Raw genomic sequence first — 8,433 nt, 5'->3', positions numbered from 1 at the left:
CTCAAGTGAGAGTTAAAAAATTCAGGAGCTAGGATTAAATTATGCTATCGGTTACAATGGAGCAAAATAATGGTAATTCCAGCCACTATAGAAAAGCCTATAATAATAGTGTAAAAGTAGATATCCAAAGACTTAAAGAGGTATTTCAGGAAAAAATGACTTTTCCCTAATCACAGGATAGTGGAAAAGTAGGAGATTGCAAACTTGACAGCTGCATTTAAATGGCTTTTGTGCCCCATCCCTGGTGTCTAGTGGGGGGATCTTCCATCCTCGATACGATCATGGGAAATCTCTTCTTCTTACCGAGCAGGGCCTCAGTGTTGCAATGACGCTGATCCAAGCTCGGTTACCTATAGATCTGGGCTGCAGCAGCCCAAAGTAATACAGCACTGACCTTATCGATCAGTGTTGTATTAAGTATATTGCATTAATCTCTATGGGAGATCAGTGCAGTAATATGAAAATTTGCCCTGAAGGGAAGGGGTTGAATAAGTTCAAGGGAGGCCTGGTTGCTTTTCTTGAAAAATATAATATTACATTGCGCACATTGGATTTCATGTGATAGAACATTGATAAAGGGATTATTGTGATCCATATTGGAGTCAGGACGGAATTGTTCTCCTTGTGATGTGATGAAAGGTTTTTGCCGTCCTCTGGATATACACAATGGGGTTTCTGTAGGTTGAACTTGTTGGACTCTTGTCTTTTTTTCAGCCTTATTATCTACATTACAATTTATGTCAACACTTCTGTTGACTGGAAGCTGTAAGAGGCGGCATGGGCCCCTCTGCTGCCACCAATGTTTGTTTTGAGAACTGCAGGGCTGTCTAAGTTCCTGAACTTCTTTTCTGATCAAACACAGCGGCACAGAGCTATACAGAGCTGGGGGTCGCATTTTCCCTGTGTACTGTATATTCTTTTCTACAGTACCCAGGTAGGAGGCTGTCCCCCTAGTACTATACTGTTACCATACAGGAAATGTTTTCTCCCCGCACACTTTGAACTTTTGCGCAGACAGGACAGTTTTTTCCCCCTATTCTTCTATACTTTACCTTAGTGAGCAAATAACTACAAAGAAGCGTCTGTCTGAGCAAACAACCCTGATAGTGGATAAGTCATTTCTATTAATGAGAAATCTGTTGATTTACTGTTTAATCTTGAAGCCTGTTGGAGACTTGAGATAAATTAATTGCAGAGAACACAGGATTTTCATCCTAATCCAAATTTGGCCCGAGCGGTTACTCTGAATTAAGACCCTGCAAAGATTACGATTAAAGTTCCTGTTTTATAAAGGCTGTTATTGAGGATGTTCATTTTATTGCTCTAAAAATAGTATTGATTGCATTGATTGCAATATATATATATATATATATATATATATATATATATATATATATATACACACACACACACACACACACACACACACACACACTTGGTTTAACCCTTTGAGGACCAGGCCCAAAATGACCCAGTGGACCGTGCAAATTTTGATCTTAGTGTTTTCGTTTTTCCCTCCTCCCCTTCTAAGAGCTCTAGCACTCTCAGTTTTTTATCTACAAGCCATGTAAGTGCTTGTTTTTTACAGGAATAGTTGTACTTTGTAATGGCGTCATTCATTCTACCATAACATGTATGCTGGAATTCCAAATATATTATTTATGAAGATATAAATTGGTGAAATCGTAAAAAAGAATGCAATATGGTAACGTTTGGGGGGTTCCTGTGTCTACGTAATGCACTATATGGTAAAAGTGACATTATACTATTACTCTATAGGTCAGTCCGAACACAACCACATGCAGGTTACACAGATTCTCTAATGTTATATATATTTTTTTTATTAAATCCTTTTTTTTGGCAATTAAATATTAATAAAATGGGCCTATTGTGACACTTATAACAGTTTTATTTTTTCACCTACGGGGCTGTATGGGGTGTCATTTTTTCCGCCATGATCTCTAGTTTTTATTTAATACCATATTTGTGAAGATCGGACATTTTGATTACTTTTTATTGATTTTTTTAAATATATAATGTAACATAAAATCGGTAATCCGTGCACTTTTTTCCCTCTTTTCGTGTACGCCGTTCACCAATCACAATGATGCTTGTTATATTTTAATAGATCGGACAATTACGCACGCTACGGTATATTATATGTTTATTTGTTTATTTATTTTTATATGTTTTATTTATATAATGGGATAGGGGGGGTTATTTCAACTTTTATTGGGGGAGGGGTTTTGGGGTAGTGTAATAGTGTTTTGAACTTTTTTTTTTTTTTTACACATTTGAAGTCCCTTTGGGGGACTTCTACATACATTAGTTTGATTTCTACACTGATGATTGCTATGCCATAGGCCTAGCATTGATCAGTGTTATCGGTGCTCTGCTCATTGAGCCTGCCTGTGCAGGCTTAGTGCAGCAGATCACCGATCGGACCGCACGGAGGCAGGTGAGAGACCTCCGGCGGTCCGTTTCATTGATCGGTAAGTGACAGGGGACTCCCCCTGTCACTTACACTTAAACCCCGCAGCGTTTAAGGGGTTAATGGCACGCGGCAGTGCGATCGCTGCAGCGTGTCATTACCGGTGAGGTCCCGGCTGCTCACTGCAGCCGGCCCCCACCTCCTATGTAGCTTCAAAGTGGGAGAACCACCCAGGACGTACAGTTTCGTCCAGGGTTGTCTAGGGGTTAAGAGCTCCCTGTACTGAATGGGAGGGGGGAGGGGCATGGTCTGCATAGCGTGATCTCCAGCACTGTACTCTGACCCAGTCTCCCTTACCTTCCAAATCATGGCTTACATGAGGGGACAGATCCATAAAGGTCTTATAAAGGTCTTATAAAGGTCCAGGTCCAGGTCTTATAAAGCGATCAACTATTTCTCGTTCGGTCGTTAATCGTTAACTGCATTTCAACCGAACGATTATCGTTTAGATTCGAACGATTTAACGATAATCTGAACGATAATCGTCCGGTGAAATAGGGCCCTTACACTCAGCTATACGCACTGCTGCTATAATGTGCCTGAACTTACACTCAGCTATACACATTGCTCTGTGATTCTCACTTCCTGATTGGTCCATGGTAAACACCCCCCACACACACATACTTCCTCATTGCTGTCATGTGACCACACAGACCTCTGACAGCAGCCCTGCTTCTCTATTCTAGCCTTTTGTACTACACTACTGCATTATGGGGATCTGCAGTTCCATCCATTATCTACAAACTGCTGCAGTTTTTTTTGAAGTTTATGCAGTTACTATACATTAAACCACATGCTGGTTGGTATACTGTATTATACTTGCTATACTTTACAGTACTTTTTGCTGTACTATGTTGCTATACAGTAACTTATAATATAATATAGTGTTATAATAATATAACAGATTCAGCTGTTTCTGAATGTTTGTTTCATTTGTTTTACATGTTATTCAGAATAAAATATCATTATTTGGGGGGGGGTGGAACCATTTTTCTGCACTTCAATAAATTCTTATGGGAAAATTTGCTTTGGTTTAAGAGTGATTTGAATTACAAGCACAGTCCCGGAACAAATTATGCTTGTAATCCAAGGCACATATATATAATATATATTACAATCGGTTCTGGCTTCCCCATAACAACACCTCCTGCACTCTGATAGATCAAGATTGTCATAGAGACACAACACTAATTCTCATAGCAACCTCATAAGAATCAGCAGAAGCCTAATGACTTGTGTTTTCAACGAAACTGAAAGGGGGTTTCACTGTTATACAGGCATTGTATAAAAGATGTAAAAAATATGTTTATATAAGATGGATAGATTGCTTGTAAATAATGATATCCTTGCTGTAATGGATATCTCCCCATTCTTTGACTTCCTTATGCATTTGTGGTGAGCTTGTGCTTCTATGCGGCAGCCAATCTGAACAGGCCGAGCTGCAGTATTAGTAACTATAATAACTGATCCCTTACTATCAGACCCCCCCTACCTTTCTCCCAGTCTTTAGTCATGAGTTGCAAGACTCAGTTAAAATGGGGTTTATTAAGTATCCTATATGGTAAAGAAGGTTGCTGACCTTCTCATCTGTTCAGGAAATATTTTTTGTAGTCAAATTATTCAAGAAATAGGATGCTCACAGCAGTTTCCTTAGGCTGGATTCACACTATGTTTTTGCAATCCGTTTTTACAATTTTAATTTTTTTTTTCAAAAAAATGATGAAAACCTGATTAAAAAAGACAAATACAATTTTAGACAAATACGTTTTTATCCATTTTTCCATTGACTTCCATTATTAAAAAAAAAGGATCAAAATGGATCCGTAATTTATAGTATTAATAATAGTTGACCTGATTTTTCTGTCCGTAAAAAAAAGGATCCTTTTTTTTTTATAATGGAAGTCAATGGAAAAACGGATCAAAACGGATGCACACAATTGCATCCGTTTTTTTCCCCTCAGTTTTTCATCCGTTTTTTTTTTGTAAAAAATGGATGGGGGGGGGAAACGGATTGCAAAAACGTAGTGTGAACCCAGCCGTAGCCTTGGTATTCATGATAGCCGTCATCATTATATCTCCTTGACTATGGGTCCTCGGCCAGGACATCAGCTGCAGTATGCCTTTGTAGCTGTGCAGCGTGTGCTGTGTTAATATTTGTTTTCTCCCTTGACATCACTTTATTAAGGATTATGTTCCCCATTATCAATATCTGAGGGTTATTTACTCTTGGTTCGGGGATATTAACCTCCCATTAACCCCGCTCTTATAAGGTAGATATAGGCATGAATCAAGTCTACGAGCAGCAGATGTAGCTCTGTCCCTGGAATTAACATGCCCATTTTTTTTCAATAATTGAAATCTGTACAGGCTTATTCATAAATCAGAGCTAAACAAATCCACATTTAATGCAGCTGAGATCTTACTTATTGCTTTGCTTGCAGCTAAACAAAATCTATTCGGAAACATATAAGAAATGAACGGCTATTACATTGGAGTGTTGGGAACTTTTATGGTTTTAGAGGTCAGACAAAAAGACTTGACCATGAATAGGCTTAAAGAGGACATGAAACAAGCCCCCTGAAGATGAGATGTTACCACTAATCTATAGCTTGGAGGGGGGGACTGATTACACAGTTTCTCTTTGTTTGTTTGTTTCATAGTTTCTTGATATTCCTTTCAAATTCTGAAAATATTTTGTCTGACAATAAATAGTCAGATGGGTGTGGACATAATTTAAATAATGGGAATCACTGGGTGGATTATACAGTTGGGGGGTGTATCGATGCCATCAATGTAAAATATTTACACTTCCTGACAATATAATCACGCCCACCACTTGGTTACTATCATAAATAAAATTAAGTCCACACCCACCTGACTATTAACAAAATTGGCTGATCATTTATAAACCCCCATATTTTGGGAGGGGGGGGGTCTGCTGATGTTCCAGTTGCCCTATAAGAGTGGTCACAGCTGGGGCACAGTAACAGAATAAAATGTTTGCAGTCACTTCAGTCTCCAAAGCTTAAAGGGAACAAAAACCACCAATACTAGAAGGAAGTTGATAGTTGGCAGCAAGTTACATACAAATTGAGATGGAAGAGAAGGGATCAGGCAGTTGGATTTCGACAAGACCCATCTTTCTATTTTCAGAGATATCTGGCAGTTGCCAAAGTTGGCTATTACCAAAAGATCAAAGTCATTCAAGCTTGCCAAGCTTTGGGGGATCTACTGACTACCTAATTTATATAGTGGCCCCCGGTCTCTTCCCCGATGTTGGAAGAGAGAATGGTATTTTGGATTTCAATATGCCCAATTGTTTGCTTCAAGGGAGTTAAGCTGGGACTGGATCTGCCTGGAAGCAACTTTTCCTCCCTTCCCATTCACAATACATTCATACTTGGCTAACATGGGAATTGGGATAGAAAGCTGTCAGCTGGACGAGCCTTGTATGGCCAGTTTTACTCCTCTCTTCCCATCCAGAATTAACAGCAGTGGGAGATACCTGATTGGTTTAAAACATATTGCATAGCTATGAAATCATACAAGGAAACATACCCCGTGAGCATCTAGGATCATCCCTTAAATGGCCAGATTTGGTCAAAATTCTTGTATTAAAAAAAAACAAACTTATTTTGGTACCGTTGGTACCGTTGTTCTTAGTTCTATACCCCATTTGATATGTATCTATACCCTATAACATTTTAAAGAAATTATGCACTTTAAAATCCAAGACAGTGAAGTATTAAGCATGAGACATTGATCTAGGGGACGCATCAGGGACATTTGTCTGCAGTTGTCTCTAATGCATCGCTCAATACATACGGTAGGCAATCTCTCTTCGCTGAGAATACCAATATAGAGAGAAAGACCTTGTCACGTTATTGACAGTTGGACAAAAAAAAAAAAAAAAGATTCTCCGTTTGTGCCGCAGATAGTGTATTTGTAACACTATGCACAAAGTTCAGTGTGGAGCCCTGAGTCCATTTCTTATCTTGGTTACAATGCCGGCAAATGGGGAAATAGAAAGACGGGAGATACAGATCTTGTTTAGTTTGGTGATGTAGCTGCAGACTGTGAGAGACCTTTATTACTCCCCAGAGGGAATGGCAGAGATTTCCGATTCCTTAGAGAGGTTTCAGGTGTTCGAGGAAACTGTGACAAGTCAGCTCTATTCCTTTAGGTGTCTCTGTTGAATCAATTGCTGAAGTGTTTCCAATTCAATAATAAGTATATTTGGATCTTATTACTCTTAATAAAACTTTTCGAATGTATAAATATTGAGTTATCGTACAAATTCTAATTTAGAAGTAAATCATCTTTCAATCAAAATGGCATAATAGATTTGTGCCCTTAAGCTTTCCATTATTTTTCATCTGAACAGTTGACTAGTTAAAAGACAGTGGATAGTTATCTTAGGTCGCCCGCTCACAGCAGACTAACAAACAATCCTGTTCTCTTCCTTTATCTCATTATCAGCCATTTTGGAGAAGGTGGAAGATTCATTGCTCAACCAGCGACTAAAAGGGCTTACAAGTAATCTATCCCATGCTCCTCCCTGAGATTTTCTCCTTCCTATCCATTAGTCTTGTGTATGTACAGATGTGTCCATTCTCATCTTATCTTTATAGTGTCATTAGATTACTGGCTTTTCACAGCAACTTGAGGTCATGACCTTCTCTCACTAAGCATGGACACTATATAAGTCAATGGAAGAAGACGCTGAGATTGTTTTCTTAATGAGGTCATTTGAGTCCTTTCATAAAATGTTTGGATATTGTAGTAAAAGAAAAAAATCATTTTCTAAATTTATCTAAGGGAAAGGTAAGGCTGGACACATCCATAACTCCCTTTAATAATATATATGTGGTTTTTTCGTTAACTAAGGTTGCAACATGGGCTAAGGCACTCCTACATTGGAATAAGTTCCCTGACAAGTAGGCCCTTTTTCACCTTAGAATCACTTAGAAGATTTATACAAAACAGGGCAGATTTGTGGCTGTTTTTGGAGTGGGTACATGGATTTCTGCAAGCCCTATTCAGATGAATAGAATACTTATAGAGATATCAGCAACAAATATTTCTCATATGAATTCACTTTTAGAGTTTGCATTTATGTATACACTGTATGGGGAGATTTCATTTAGGTTTACAGGGCAGTAACAAAACTGTATTCTTATTCTTAGGACCATATGACCAGGGCGATTAGGCAGGGAAGAGACAGCAGTGAGCATTAGTTCTAGGTCCTTCAGAATTGTCCCTGTTGACTTGACAGTCGGACCCTAGGTGGTCAGCGACAACTGATCAACAGTCCCTTCCTTTGCCAAAGTGTACACAGAGACAAACAAACACTAAAGAATATTTGTAGAGATATGGGTTAGAAAACTAAGAGGTCAAATATATTACTAAGTCAGCAGAGAAATGGAAAGTCAGAGAAGAGTAAGCCAGAGGTCAGAATATCCAAAATAGCAATACTAGGCTAGCAAGCACTAAATAAGGAATTTTTATGTGATGTCAGAGTCCTGGTACAAGGCATGATTGAACCAGTGTTCTGACATCCAGACCACACAGGTCACAGATTGGTAAGGAAGCAGTAAGAATATAGAAGGGATCTGGCGAATATCACTAGCTGAAAGCCCCTATTACACTGTGAGAGATTAGGAGGAGCAAACGATCGCTGACCTGTCATGTCAGCGCTTGCTTGCTCCTCACTCCTTGCTCACTGCTGACACTATTACATGTGTCGGCTGCCACAGGGTAAGAGCAGGGTGGCCGCAGGGGGTCTGGGGGGGGGGTTGTATTCCCAGGTGATTGCTAGATCATCCGGGCATCCCATAGAAGATAGCGGCGGTCTACTGCCCCCGCCCCTCCTACACAGAGTGACACAGAGCAGCATATCGCTGCTATCCTCATTGTTGTTGAAAGACAACATTGTGCATGTC

The sequence above is a fragment of the Dendropsophus ebraccatus genome, chromosome 9, assembly GCF_027789765.1.
Source record: "Dendropsophus ebraccatus isolate aDenEbr1 chromosome 9, aDenEbr1.pat, whole genome shotgun sequence".
NCBI lineage: Eukaryota > Metazoa > Chordata > Amphibia > Anura > Hylidae > Dendropsophus > Dendropsophus ebraccatus.
This window is presented reverse-complemented; position numbering follows the sequence as displayed.